We start from the raw sequence: 16543 nt of genomic DNA, 5'->3' as shown, positions 1-16543 counted from the left end.
TGCATTAAATAGTGTAAACTAAAAAAAATTATCCAGTAATGTCTTTTCCCTTATACAACATTATTTACATATATATCTTGTCTTTTTAATTAGCAAATCGCAGTGATAACCATCTATTTACTGAAAAAACAAACTAAATCACACTAAGAAGATTTGGTTTAATTCATCTAAGTGATGAAGACAATTTTTTTATGTATACACACGTTATTCTTTATATTCTTTAATTTTTGGTCTTGTTATATTCTGTTATAACATTCATGGAGAATAAGCGATGCCGATACTTTGGGCTTTGTAGTATGTCGACACTCGTCGGCTTAAGTAAGTGTCGGAGGTTCGAATTTCACTTTGTGCATGCAGTAATTTATTGGCCAGCGGCAGACCCTTAAATGGTGCTCAGATTCGCGACGGATTAGTCCTTAACCTATCGAGATGAGGGATACCGTGTGCAATCAAAAAAAGATATTTTGTTAATTGGTGCGGAATTTATAACCCAAACTAACCGACAAGTGCATCGGGTCGTACCAAGTAATACCTCAGGTGAGTGAGGGTCGATCCCACGAGGATTGATGGACTAAGCAACAATAGTTAAGTGATTTACTTAGTTAGATAAACAGAAAAAAGTATTGAGAGTTCAATTGCATCAAACAGTAGTTCAGAGAATTAGAAAATAAGCAGTAAATTGAGGTGAAATATATATGGAGAAACAGTTAAGGCTTCAGAGATATCTTTCTTCCGGATTGACTTTTCTTACTAACTATTTTAATCATGCAAGATTCAATTCATGGCAAACTATATGTGACTAAACCCTAATTTCTTAGACCTTTTTAGTCTCCTCTAACATTCATCAACCGCCAATTCCTTGGTCACTTAATTCCAATTAGAGGGTGAAGTTTAATTCTAGTTTATATGCCACAGAAACCTTAATTACCCAAATATAAGAGGATTATATGTCACGTATCTGTTAAATCCAAATAATTAGAAATTTAGGAGAAATTATTTTTAAACTTTTATTCAAGTAAAGAGCTTTTCCAAGTTATACAAGAACTCAATTAGAAAAAGGATCATACTTCCGTTCCACCCAGATTCATAAGATAAAGAAAGAAAATAATTCTTGAAATAGAAATCAGTACATGAATTAAAATAGAAAAATAATAGTATTAATCTATACAATAGACAAAGCTCCTAACCTTAATAGTGGAGGTTTAGCTGCTCATGATTCAGAGAGAAAACTAGGATTCAAGAAAACTGTAAATTATCGAATGAGGTAGAAGAGAAGAGATCAGATCGACGGGCTGATTCTTTTCCCTTTTATATCTAATTCTAATTAATGTAAATTATATTTCCTAAAACTAAATAATATCTTTTCCTATTTTAAAAATAAAATAAAGTTTAATCAGAATTAATTTACTACATCTCGTGCAAGCCTAGTGTAGAGAATGGGAACCACTTGATTTGCTATGTGTGGCGCCAAATTTGGAGAATCCAAGTTTGGCTTCGCTGAGGCCGTATGCAATCCTTGGAGTTACTTTAATTGGCGCCAAACTCGAGGTATCTGAAGTTTGGCTTCAACATCCACGCCTTATATTTCTTGGAGTCTGAGTGTGTGGCGCCAAACTTGAGATATGTCAAGTTTGGCTTCAAATGACCCGCATGCAATTCTTCAATTCTTCTTAATTGGCGCCACTTCAACTCATCAGCAAGCACTCCTTGGATTCTTGAGTGTGGCGCCAAACTTGAAGTATCTCAAGTTTGGTGCTGTGAAGACCGAACAAAATGGAAGAAAATGGTATACTATTATATATCGTTAGAAAGCTCTCGAAGTTAGCTTTCCAATGTCGTTAGAATCATGTCAATTGGACCTCTGTAACTCAAGTTATTACTGTTTGAGTGCAAGGAGGTCGGAATTGACATCATCATTCACTTTCTTCTTTTTCTGCTACAAAATTCCGTCAAATCCATCCGAATGCTACCTGAAATAAACAGAAATTACAAACAACTCAAAGTAGCATTCATAGTGGCTAAAGGTAATTAAATTTTGATTAAACTCAACAATTTGAATGCAAATTCACTAGGAAAAGATAGGAAAATACTCACGCATCATTAATTCAAAACATGCCTAACACTTTAAGACATCTTATTCAAATTCTTAATTCTCTATTTTGAGTATTAAAATTTCAACAAATAATTTTTAGTTTTTCAATTTACATATGTAAAATATATAGTTAAAATGCCATTTGATTCAATTAGTGGAGTTTCTTGTCCAAGCAGAATCCTGGAATTAATAATTGATTGACAAGAAAAGAAGGCAATTTACACTGGTAATCAGAACTGCTTCCTCATTGTGAATTTCAGGCCACCAATTACTTTTACATTCTACTGATTATTGGCATTAAGCAGTGTTTTGATAAACTGTGCAGAACAATAATAACAATCAGAAGCATTTTTCTTACAATGCAAAAGACCCTTCATTTCTCTTTTTTCCTAACTGCAAATGTTGCTTATCTCTTTGCCAATGAAGAGAGAAACTTTGACATTTTCAAAACATGTATCCTTAGGTTCAAAATTATAGTTCAAGGAGAGTTTGCAAATAGCTAACACTTGATTCATCCAAACACATAATGCATCAGAGGATGAAAACCCTTTAGTTTGTCTCACAAACAACTTGCAATGTATGACTCGTTGTTTTTTTTTTTAAATCCAAAACGCATAAATCCCTAAAATAATACTAAAACGTGTATTGACTGTACGATTTAAGTGTTTATTTAATTCATATTTTGTGTATAAATTGCATAGAGGGTGGTAGATTCTGATATTCTTTTAAAATTTCTACTCCCTAGTGCAATTTATTTTGTGTTTAAAATGGATTGAACCAGATCTTCTTAATACGATTTACTTGTTTTTTCGTAAATAGGTGGTTCTACTGCGATCCACTTATTAGAAAAACAAGACATATATGTAAATAATGTTATATTAAGAAAAAGACATTTTTATACGTTTTTGAATTTAATTGTGTGAAAAATCCTTATTTTCCAAGTACACAAGAAATATTATTACAACTAGGAACGAAGGTATAATTAATTAATTAGTTCACACATAATCATCTAACAGACAATACATATGCGGCATTCATAATTTTTGGTGTACGCCATGATAAGAATTAAAAGAAAAATCCCACATGCATTTCACTGACACTGTGTATATATGAATGAACAAACAGTGGACCGCATGGATCAATAATCCATTGATGATGAGAGGCTTTCTGGTTCTTGGATTCTTGGATTCTAACATCTTTACGTACTGATCCCATCTTAGATATATTCCCACAACTAAGCTTTACAATGTATCTAAAAAAGTCGAAAGATGTAAATTTAAGTTTCCTTTGTCACGTACATATGTATATGTCGCGAAATTACTTCTTTTAAAATTTAAACTAAAAAAAATACATAAATGATTATATATTTAACATATTTTTTATATAAAAATTTTTTTTAGATATATAATTTCATACATTTTATTAGTATTTGGGCTCTCCAGTGGCCCAATACTAAACCCACATGAAATATTATAAGATGTATTTGGGATGAGAAACTAAAATTGATTCTCAAAGATAGAAAATTTACTATTTGACATAAATGTGAAATTTGTTGGCTTTTATAAAACTCATTTGGGTTCGAAACATGGGTTTAGCCCATCAATTATGCTACGTATATACAAAAATTAATTTTTAGAATAAAATACATATTAAAATACAAAATATATATTAAAAATGAATTAAACTACACATATATTTATATATTAGTCAATTTTAATAACTAATTTTAATATACAAATAGCATTTTTGTTAACTCATATTATAGAACATAGGAACTCATAATTAGGGAGAAAGGAAAAATAAATCTTCTCAATTTTTTTTTCAAATATCAAATGTGATCTATTACCATATACTTTTTAAGTGGGACTAATAGAAAATATAAAAAAAAAATATTAAATAATGAAAAATCACACTTGATAAAATAATTGAGAGAAGAAAATTGAAAAGATCCAATCCTATGTATAAATAGGTATGTGAGTTTGTGATATAATGCCTAAGATTGAAAATTTTTGAAATTATCTGATGACCAAATAAATAAATTTTTTTAAAGATAAAAATTTGTGACCTTTAATTTTATATATTAATGGGGATCAATGAAAAAAATCATCTCCTTTTTGGACGTTTTTTGTACTCCATTTAGTTAGTGAATGAAAATATATAAGACTTAAACACAAAGATACAAAATGACATAGACATAATGAAACATGAATTTTTAAACTTATATAGTATTTAAACGTATGACACTACATATAAATTACAATTATGATAAAAGGACAGTATTATCTTTGTTACAAACCACCATAACCATTATCTCTCCATCAACATTTCAATCCAAATTATCGCCAATAATAATTTTCAATTTAATTCTAGAAAAAACTAACACAAGATCACTCTAACAAAAAGATTAATCAAAATTCAAATAAATAAAATTAAACATAAAAATGCAGGGCACTCTTGCGATGAGAAAAAATAGAACTAGAAAGAGAAGGTAGCAGAAAAGAGAACGATGGCTAAAGAAAAATATTCACTTGGTGAAAGAGAGGCGGAGGTAGAACTAAAAAAGATAAATCGAGAGAGGAAGGTGTGGATGTTGGATTTAGAAGGCGTAGGTTGGATTTGAAAAGCAAAAATGTGAAAAAGAAACAAACAAATCAAAAGAGGAAAGACGCAATGAGGCAGTAGCAACAATAACAAGATAGAGCGCCACACTATTTTATAAGTTGGTGGCTTGCTCCTATGCTAGCACATCCATGAACAGGCGGAAGATTGTTACAGCGAATGGACGTTAGTCAGAACTAGGGAGATAAAGCGATGGCAGTGACTAGTAAGAATGAAAGAATTGAAGCGGCAGAAGATGAGAGAGGAAAAATAGAAAGAAAGATTAAGATAAATGGGATGGTAGTTATGAAAATTTAAAAATTAAATAAAGATAAAAGTGTAAAAAAATAGTATCTCAAAAATAGTGTCTCAATGTCTTAATTATTTAGAGGTACATGAATTTAGTGTCTTTGTGTCTTCCTGTGTCCATTAAAAATTTGTGTCTCACTGAACTTAACGAAAGATGTATGTCACCATGGCTGTCTTAGAGAGATATGGACAACAACCAAATTCTACCTTAGTAACCTATTTTGTAGACATTATTATTGTTTGGATAAACTACCAAAAATGCACTCGAATAATTTTGTCATCGATAAAAATGCACTTGAATTTTATTGTCGACGAAAATGTCCTCAAATAATGGAAAAATACGACAAAAATATCCAAAAACAATATTATTTTTTTGTAAGTGGCAAACGATTTTTATATTTGACAAACTGCTTATGCATTTGATCAAGAATTTTATAGGAACATTTAGATAACTATTTAAAAAATACATACAAAAAATCGAATAAAAATGTTATCTCTATATTTTTTATTTTTTAAAAGTATTATTAGTTATTGACAAAAAATCACAAAAAAATATATATAATTAGCGAAAAATTACCAAATTTTAAGAATAAAAATATTTTATTTTTTTAATCATGCTTATAAAAACGCATCAAAATTTAATGTCTAAAATATTTTTTAAAAGTACATATTTAATGTTGGATATTATTTTTATTACATTTTTAAATTATTTAAAATTATTTTTATCGATAATAACATTCAAATATATTTTTATCAACGATAAAATTATTCGGATGCATTTTTGGTGGTTTACCTTTCTTGTTATTACTCTCCAGTATATTATCACATGCACGCATTAAAGCTATCTAGCAATAATAAATCTTATAGATATTAACTTTAATTCTTTAACATGAGATGTAACTTAAATTGGCTTAAATTTATCGAACCAACCTGTTTATTCGTAAAACAAAAAAGACTGGCTTAAAATTTGAGACAATGAAAAAAAAGAAAAAGGCCAAACCCATCTCATCAAATTCTAAATTCTAAATGGCTAAATTTCAAATTGATTAATTTTTCCTTCTTTTAATTTCACTTTTTAATGTTTAATTGGTTATCAAATTTTATTTTTCATTTTAGTTTAACTTATAACGATTTTTCTTTTTTTTTTCAAATTTTTTAAGGTAAAAAAAGAATCTTTTATGGAGGAACAGCCCACCAATTCATAAAAAGACAAGGTTGGGTATAATTTTTACAGTACAACTAATTTATCCATATAATTCGTCTTTTAATTAGCCAATATCTACAAAAATTTAATAAATTGATTGTAATAATTATTTTTAAGTATTATGTCTCAAATCTTCTCTTTTACATATTTAAAATTTAAAATTATATCTTCTTAAAATTAAAATATTTAAATTTAAAATTAATAAAACAAAAATAACAAACTAAAATTAAACTCTAACAAAATTAAAATTTAAAATAAGACTATCAAAATTTTTCAATTCTGAATCTTATATATGTCTTTTTTCGATTCTTGCTTTTTTTGTTGATGTGATTGATTGATAGATAATTTTTTTACGTAAATAAATTTGTATGAGTGTTGAATGTGTTTAAAAGTATTTTGTGCACTATCATATTCTTTTGAATGTATAATAGCAAAAGTTTGATGTAGTATTCTTTTAGATAATTAACTTAACACAACCTTTCTTATTTATTAAATTTATAACCAATTTATTTAAATTAATGATAACTCTTTTAAGGATTAACTGACTTTAACCTTACAGTACCATCTTAATTATTTGGTGGCAGAATAATTTTAGTTCTCATTAAATATAATGACCAATAATAATGATATTGATAGTTTTATATATATATTTTATCAGAAATTTCAGACAGCATTTGTTTAGTGTTTATTTCTATTAGAGACATGGATACGGCAGTATATGTTTATTGTTTGTTTAATAGGACATAAAATTTTTATAGACACGTATACTGATAAATAAGTGTACGTAAAATACGTATCTGTAGTGTTTTTTTTTTATTCTGAAACGCTGAAACACAATTCTTAAAATACAGAATTATTTACTTTTGTTTCCTTTTTTTTTTCATTAAATTTTAATTTTGACCTTATAACAACTCTAAGTCTAATTCTTTTTATTCCCTCTCACCTTTTCTTTTTTGATCTTCTTCCACTATCACCTTCCTCCCTCTTCTTTATTCTTTTTTCATTCGCCTTATCCACTACTCCCTCCTTCATACATCACGCCCCTGCCCCCTTTATTCCTCTTCCTCTTCTCCCACTTTTCCTTTCTCTCCTTATCCCTTTCTTCTTTCTCATATTTTATCGTCTCCCAGTTTATCATTTTCAGAGTCTCATCTCCTCCATCTTTTCTTCTTTCAAATCAAGATCTCCCATTGCAGTCACTGTCGTCGTCATCGCTATCCATTGTCGCGTCTATCCCTCGTTCCCAGATCTATCATTGCCTCAGCTTTAAGTTGCGTTTGTCATTATCTCTTGTTTGCTAGTTTTCTATCTAATTTTCTCCCTCTCCTCTGAATCTACTTCTCTTCTATGAAATTATCTTCTTCTACTTCCAAATCTATTTCTCACTATATATGTCTCTTCCATTTGGATTTTCTACTAATTTTATTTAAATTGTATGTTTACTTTTTTTATTTATTTGAATATAATTTTAATTAATGTTTGTTAGATCTGATGATGTTTTGTTTAATTGAATTTGTTGATTATGATGGTTATCAGTGGCTAAGAGAAGGGGGGTTGAATATTAGCCCCTTTTCGCTTGACAACACTTGCTGGCCTTAGAAATTGCTTCTAGAGACATTTTGTCTTTTTATCTCGTCACTAGCCACGAGACTTTTTATTTTGTCTCGTCCCCAGCCACGAGATTTTTCTTTTTGTCTCGTCAATCAGCACGAGATATTTTTGGTTTTATCTCCTGTTGCAGCAGAAACAGAAATGGAGTAGAAGAGAATATTACACCCAGATATATCCTGATTCAGCTGCTAAGTGCAGTACAGCCTACATCCAGTCTCCATCACAACAATGATGGAATTTTACTATAATCATCCTTGATTACAAATACTAATTCTCCCTAGGAACTACCCTTCCTATCTGGGACAAGTCCAGAATCTAAACCCAAACTGAACTTGACTTGGTCACTGCCAAGCTTTCAACTGTAAAGTGCTAACCCAACTTACAAGGGGATTCCCACAGAATCATGAAACATAACACAGGTGTACAAAGGAACTCTAAGGACATCTATGGCTTTTCTTTTAATTTTGCACTCTCTGCCTTTTTTCGCTCTATGGCTTTTTCATACAAACCTCACTATTTGCCTTTTTCCATGAGACTCAAGACATGACAAAATTAGACAGAAAAATTACAAAACATAAAACATTGAAGGAGAAGAAATTCTGTCAGCTTGTGTTGCTATGAGAATTCTGTGCCTTGCACTCTCACTTCTTGAATCAACCCTAACTGTTCACCCATACTTATAGGGAGAAGCCTCCAAGGTTGAAACCAAACAAACTAAGCCAATCTTCTTCTTCTTCAAACAGAACCGGTTCAGCCAGAGAGAGAAAAGAGATAACACATGCAAAACCCAACATGCAATTACCTCTAGTCCTTCCTTGGTCACCACTCTTCATTAATCCGAGCCCTTCATCCTTGCCTTACTCTCCAAGATGAACTTCTGACCCTTGATGCTTCATGATGATGATAGCTTCATCTGCTCCAATCTCTGCCTCTTCCATCACGTAGCCACTGTAGCTACCTCCTGTGATGGTTGAGCAGAGTCAGAGACAAGCCATCCTCTCCAAGGATCTTCTTCTCTGTTGGCCGAGATCTTCACTTCTATTTTTGGTATGGAAGAGCCAAGATCTCATCACTAAATCTTAACACAAGTGTGAGAGGATCTTAGCCACAACATACTTTTAGTTTGCTTTTTCTTACCATCATTTTGATGGTCTTTAGGCGTGCTTCTTCTTCTCTATGGTAGCTTGCTATAGCTTCCATGGTTGCTGAGTGATATGAACGAAAGAGAAGAAAAGAAATTAGAGAGAGAAGAGAGAAATTTGAACAGCATTAAATTAGGAAAGAGAATGGGATTAAATGAAAATGATTCTTTCCTTGCTGAGTGGCGTGTAGCATTGAGTGCTGGAATCAAATCAAATGCCTTTTTCTCTCTCATTGTTCCCATGCATTTATTAACTTCACTTTAATGAGATTTGAATTCTATCACATGGTGAAGCATGAGATCCGTTGAAGACATAAGGCAATAAAAATATTTGCTTTCCTTCTCAATTGGTTTCGGATCATGCATGAGGAATAATTTGGGCTTGTATCAATAATACTTAAAACTGGCCCAACTGATATATCAATCATTCAGCAATAAAGATAAAAAATAATTTTATATCAATGCTGAATATTTTAGTATTGGGCTTGCAATAATTTCTTTTAATTTTGGCTCAATGCAACTCTGCATCAACAAAATTATTAATTTAGCAAGTAAGAATTGAGATCAAGCTAATAATTTTGTAAATAATTGCTTTAATAATGTTTGTTCATCATCAAATTGAATTTAGAGTTTTCCAAACTCGTCAATCTCCCCCTTGATGACAAACATTATTAAAAAAAATGAAATAGAAAGAAATTAAAGGTTAGAGTATAGAGTACTCCCTTTAAATTTGAATTTCTCCCCCTTTCCAATTGTCACATGGCTCCCCCTTAATGTATGCTATTTTATCATGGGAAGTTTTATACCTGTAACAATTTTTATCAAGTCTAAGGTAGCAATGTTATTCAACATATTCATCATGTAATGTTGAATGGCTTGATATATGAGCAGAACTAAATGATAATCAAAACTCATTTGTTATCAATAATTTAATTTTCTGCTCAATCATACAAAAGCAAACAGCATGATGTTTTCTGAATATTTTCTAATAAAAACAAGGCAGATTGATCATAGCAAAAGAAAGTTTTTTAATCATTCATGATCATCTCAAACTATAGTAAAATTCATATTTTTCAGCTTAAAAGAACTGCCAAAAATAAATCCAAAACAGTAATCATTATATCAAGGTAAAACAAATGCTTCATAATTATAATCAACAATCAACCAAGCATTTTACCAAGATAAACATTAAGCAATCAGCAGCAATCATGATAAAACAAGTGCATTATCGACATGCATTATCAAGCAAGCATAAACAAGGGTGATCATGAACTCTCAAGAGAGTTTCATCCCCTGTTTTCCATTTTCAAATTTCAGAACTATTCCTCCCGCTTTTGGCATCAAGGGGCACCTGCAAAAAGAATATGACATAGCAAGCAAAATATCCAAAATATTTCCAAAAGTGTCCACAGAGTATCACAGAGTTATAGTACTAACAGTAACAAGCCAAAACAGAGTATCAAATTGAGCTTAAGTGTGCCAATATCAAACACTAAACAGAAGTTTAATCATCAGAGAGATGAAAATCAGATGCTTCAGCCCCTTCTTCACTTGCATTTTCCGGATCCTCATCAAGACTTTCTAGCATCAAACTGACTTTATCTTTGCATCTTTCCCAAGCCTTCTCATTGTCATACGCTAACTTGCGTCCTGCTTTATGGAATTGTATCATGAGTTCTGACATATTTAAAAATTCAGTGAGAATTTCTCTAATGGATTCGGTTGTCTTGGAAGATTCGGGCCGACTCTTATAGTCACTCTCCGAAGCCCCAGATTTCTTGCCCTTTGTTCCCTTAACCGCTCCACCTCCCTTGATCATTGACACTTTCTTCTCTACAGCCTCATTCAGAAGGTCAACTTTAAAATATTCGAAGATGCTAGTTAAGAACATACCATAGGGCAGATTTGCCTTTTTGGTGCTTTTTACCGATTCCCACATATGTCGGATCATAAGATAACCAAAAGATATAGGGGTAGAAGTAACAAGTGCAAAGATAATAAGAGAGTCAGAGAGTGTTACTCTATTGTGGAAGCCGCTTTGAGGAGTCAGAATGTGGGTTACAATTCTGTGAAGCAGAGAATTGGTTGGTCCGAGAGCTTTGTGGGTGGGAGTAGTGCCATCCAAGCCAGAGAGATTTTCACAAATATGTTGAAGAACAACTTTGTAGAGAACGCCGACCTGTGAGTCCCATTTTTCGGCCATGTATGCTCGCGGCCCTTCCTCCTTGTAGCCTAAGGCCGTCCTAATGGTGGCAGTATCAAGAGTGATATGAACTCTCTTCACATATGAATGTATGGTACCATCAATAAGTCTCATGTTGGCGTAGAACTCTCAAACTAAACCTGGGTAAAATGGCTTCTGGATGTGAAGCAGAGGAGTCCATTGAAGCAGTTCAAAAAGAGGAGACATATTTAACCCCTTGTTGGTGAGAGAGTCCAGGTTGACAAGGTAGGTTGCACAGAGATGACGCTTTTCCAGGACTTCTTTATGAAATTCATATGAAGCACAGGAGTTGAATCGGGCAGGGTCATAGTGAGAGTGTGTCTTGCTGAATTTGTTCTTGAAGTCCAAAGATTTCAGGTTTGCAGGATCCTTGGTGTTGTGCAGAGCAAATCCTTTTGATTTCTGGTCATTTTTCCCGGGTGTGACTTTCTTCTGTGGAGATGGTGGTGGAGACGGAATGGGTGATGTGTGAGACTTTTCCTCTTCTTCTACGGGAACTCTCTCTTTCTTCTTCCTTGAAGAAGTTTTTGTAGCTATGACCTTCCTATGCATGGTGTCGGTTTGCTTTGAGGGAGGTGAGGGAGAAGATGATGATGTAGAGTGAATATGGATGTGAGTATGAGATTGTGGAGTGGACGGTTTTTGATAGAAGAGAATGTGTTCGCTTTTCCTAGGAGCAGTTTTCTTTTTCATGGTAGTGAAAATGGAGAAGTGGAATATGAGGGGATTGAGTAGAAACCGAATGGAGTGAGGGAGGAGGGAGGTTAGAGAAGCAATAAATGTAGAGTTGAGAGAGAACTAAGGGGAATTAAATGTCCATAAAGTGGCGGTTAATACCCAAGGAGTTTCTCATTTATTTTAAATAAATTAAAAGGTGGTTTCCTAGAATCAAGGGATTAGGTGAAGAGAAGGATTTGATTTGACAATAACCACTTCCAATAAGATTTGATGAGACAACAAAAAGACATTTTGATTTTCAGAGAGAGAAACTAACAAAACGGTCAGAATGGGGTCAAGAAAATTTGGTGGGGCCCATGAGAATTAATTTTTGGTGCTGTCTCCCCTTTGATCACAGCCCTTCCAACGCTTTTATTTTTATCTCATCCATTCCTACGAGACAAAACTGAGTAGAATCAATATTTCACAAGTTATCAATCCCAAAAGGTAACGGAGGCGTGCAAAGGTTTCCTCGGGCCAGACGGAGATTGGCCCTCGAGTGCAAAGGCAGAAGGGAGCTTGACTGCAAGACCCACCCGTCGAGCAGGGACGAAAGTCGGCCTTAGTGATCCGACGGTGCCGAGTGGAAGGGCCGTCGCTCAACGGATAAAAGTTACTCTAGGGATAACAGGCTGATCTTCCCCAAGAGCTCACATCGACGGGAAGGTTTGGCACCTCGATGGGGTTCGAATCCCTCCTCGCCCACAACCGGCCAAAAAGGTAAGGACCCTTATCTCTGGGGGTAAGAAAATCATGATCGGGCTAGCGGATCCAAAGCTATGGAACTTGGGTGTGGGTATTTTGTCGAAATGGAATGGCCTTACCTTAATGTTTTCTTAAAAAATAAACAAAATTTTCGTAAATGGTGGATATTTCTAAATAAAAAAAGTATGTCCTAAGCTTTAGCTTTTAATCCGCATATTTTTATCCTTCGTAATTCTTCCTTAGCCAGGCTTGTGCAGAATGGCAAACTTTTTCTTAAGGTGCAGAATCTGTCTTCACAGAGGGGTTTTGTAAAAATATCAGCAAGTTGGTCTTAGATTTTACAAATTGAATATCAATAGTACCCTTTTGCACATGTTTTCTAATAAAATGATATTTTATCTCAATATGCTTGGTTCTTGAGTGCAAAACATGATTTTTTGAGATGTTAATAGCACTCATTTTATCACAAAATAAGGGTATACTATTGATCTTTAACTTGTAATCTTCCAACTGCATTTTTAACCAAATTAATTGAGAACAACATGCAGATGCAGAAATATATTCAGCTTCAGTCGTGGATAGAGCCACTGTGGCTTGTTTTTTGCTTGACCACATGTTGAGTGAGCTTACAAGGAAGCAACACATGCCGGATGTGCTCCGTCTATCCACTCTATCTCCCGCATAATCTGCATCACAAAACCCTACTGCACAAAAGTCATCAGATTTAGGATACCACAAGCCATAATCACTAGTCCCCTTAATATATCTAATGATGCGCTTAACGACTGAAAGATGGGATTCTTTTTGGTGAGATTGAAATCTTGAACATACGCCCACACTTTGAACAATGTCCGGTCTAGAAGAAGTAAGGTACATGAGTGACCCTATCATTCCTCTATACCTTGTTTCATCCACATCTTTGCCATCATCATCCTTTTCAAGTTTTGTGTTAGGATGCATTGGTGTACCCATTGGTTTGGAACTTTCTAGGCCAAACTTTTTGATAAGTTCTTTTGCATACTTTCCTTGGTGAATAAAAGTACCACTAGGAGTTTGTTTAATTTGGAGGCCAAGAAAGAAAGTTAGTTCTCCCATTAAACTCATCTCAAATTCACTAGTCATGAGTTTTCCAAACTCTTCACACAAGGACTCAATGGTCGAACCAAATACAATGTCATCCACATAAACTTGAACAAGGAGAATGTCATCATTAGATGCTTTAATGAATAAAGTAGTGTCGGTGGTACCCCTTTGAAATTGATTTTCCAACAAGAAGGCACTAAGCCTTTCATACCAAGCTCTTGGAGCTTGTCTAAGACCATAAAGAGCCTTAGATAGTTTAAAAACATGATTTGTGAAATCTTTATGTTCGAAACCGGGGGTTGTGCCACATACACTTCTCTATCAATAAAGCCATTAAGGAAAGCACATTTAATATCCATTTGAAACATTTTGAAACCTTTTTGGGCAGCATAGGCAAGAAGCAACCTAATTGCTTCCATTCTAGCTACCGGAGCAAAAGACTCATCAAAATCTATACCCTCTTCTTGATCGTAACCTTGAGCCACTAATCTAGCCTTGTTATGAACAACTTGTCTATCCTCACCAAGTTTATTTTTAAACACCCACTTAGTACCCGTAACTTTCTTACCATCCGGATGAGGTACTAGTGTCCAAACCTCATTCTTGTCGAATTGAGCAAGCTCTTCTTGCATTGCTTTGACCCATGATGGATTCTCAAGAGCTTGTTTGATATTGTTGGGCTCCATTTGTGACAAGAGGGCAAAATTGCTTGGTTCGGATTGCCTTTTAGTTGAGGATCTTGTTGTTACTCCTTGAGAGGGATCACCAATTATAAAGTCATGAGGATAACCCCTCATAGACTTCCATTCTCTAGGCTTCCGGAGTGGTGTTGAGCTTTGATGAGTTTCTGGTGGTCTCACTGTTTCAGTTTCTTGTGTCTGCTCAGGAGACAAAATGGAAATGTCTCTTTCAATCTGACGAGACAAAACTGGACTGGCATATTCTTCATTTTGAGCAGATTTGGGATTTTCTTTACTTGTTCCAGCTTCTTCATAATCTGAATCATTATCTATCACAGTACTGGGAATTAAATTAGAATCACAGAAAGTAACATGTATGGATTCCTCTATGGTCCTATGCTCTTTGAGATAAATTCTATAGGCCTTGCTAGTAGTGGAGTATCCAACAAACATTTCTTCATAGGATTTTGGATCAAATTTTCCAAGGTTTTCTTTATTGTTAAGTACAAAACATTTGTATCCAAAAATATGAAAATACTTAAGATTTGGAGGGGTTCCTTTCCATAGCTCATAGGGGGTTTTCTTCAACCCTTTTCTAATAATTGTCCTATTCAAAATGTAACAAGCTGTATTTACAGCTTCAGCCCATAAGAATTTAGGAGTCTCATTTTCACAAAGCATGGCCCTAGTCATCTCTTGAAGGCTTCTATTCCTTCTCTTAACCACCCCATTTTGTTGAGGGGTTCTAGGGCATGAAAAGTTATGAGAAATTCCAAAGTCATCGCAGAATTTTTCAAAATCTTGGTTTTCAAATTCTCTTCCGTGATCACTTATCAAATGGGCAATTTTTAAATCTTTTTCATTTTGAATTTTCTTGCAAAGAGTTGCAAAAGCATGAAAAGCATCATTTGTATGAGCAAGAAAAAGTACCCAACGAAATCTAGAGTAATCATCTACCACCACAAGACCATAGTGTTTACCTCCTAAACTTTGAGTTCTTGTTGGACCAAAAAGATCAATGTGTAACATCTCTAATGGCCTTTTGGTTGAGATTCCATCTTTTGGTTTAAAAGAAGATTTTACTTGTTTGCCCAATTGGCAAGCATCACAAGTAAGATCCTTATCAAATTTGATATTTGGAATTCCTCTAACCAAATTTTTCTTAACTAGCTTAGAAATTCGGTACATGCTAGCATGACCCAACTTTCTATACCATAGCCATTTTTCAGATTCAAGAGAAGTAAAACATGTTATATTTTATTCTTTCAAGTACTCAAGAGTCAATCCATACATATTATTGCAGCTTTTAGCTTCAAATAAAATATCCCCAGTTTTCTCACAAACAACCAAACACACAAACTTTCTAAAAATAACTTCAAAACCTAAATCACACAATTGACTAACACTAAGTAAATTATGTTTCAAACCATTTACAAGAAGAACATCATTTATACAAGATGAAAAGCTTTTACCAACTTTCCCAACAGCCACTATTTTTCCTTTTGCATTATCACCAAAAGTGACAAGTCCTCCATCATATTCATCAAACTTTATGAAGAAGGTTGTCTTTCCGGTCATATGCCTAGAGCATCCGCTGTCCATATACCACATATTCTCCTTCCGTTTGGATGCTAGGCACACCTACAAAACAAGCTCAAGTGACCTTAGGTATCCAAATTTTCTTGGATCCTTTCACGTTAAACCATCTCTTATGTCCTAAGCCATTATAATCAAAAACAACCTTGTAAACTTTATTACCTATCATCCTTTCACCAAAAAAATATTGTATGGGAAAGTGTCCCACTCGGTTACATAACCTACAAAATCCTGGAGTTGTTGTTTTGTTAAAGCTTCTTGGGTTTTGAAATCTTGTATCATTGGAAGATGAAGCAATATTTTCAAAATGAGATTTTTCAACAGATTTATAAAACCCCAAGCCAGCTTTATCATAAAGAGGTTTTTGGCTAGCCAAGATTTGATTCAGATTTTCAAAACTTTGTGTGAACTTGGCTAAGTCTTCTTTAAGCCTTTTGACCTCTTTAAGCAACTCTTCATTCCTTCTAAAACAATCAACATATGCAACAACCAAATGGTCACTTTCACAGCTCCTAAGTTGGGCTTTTAACTGCTTATTTTCTTCAACAAGATCACAAGCAGTTTCGGCCTCCCTTAGCTTTTC

This window comes from Arachis ipaensis, chromosome B04 (assembly GCF_000816755.2).
Source record: "Arachis ipaensis cultivar K30076 chromosome B04, Araip1.1, whole genome shotgun sequence".
NCBI classification, from domain to species: domain Eukaryota; kingdom Viridiplantae; phylum Streptophyta; class Magnoliopsida; order Fabales; family Fabaceae; genus Arachis; species Arachis ipaensis.
This window is presented reverse-complemented; position numbering follows the sequence as displayed.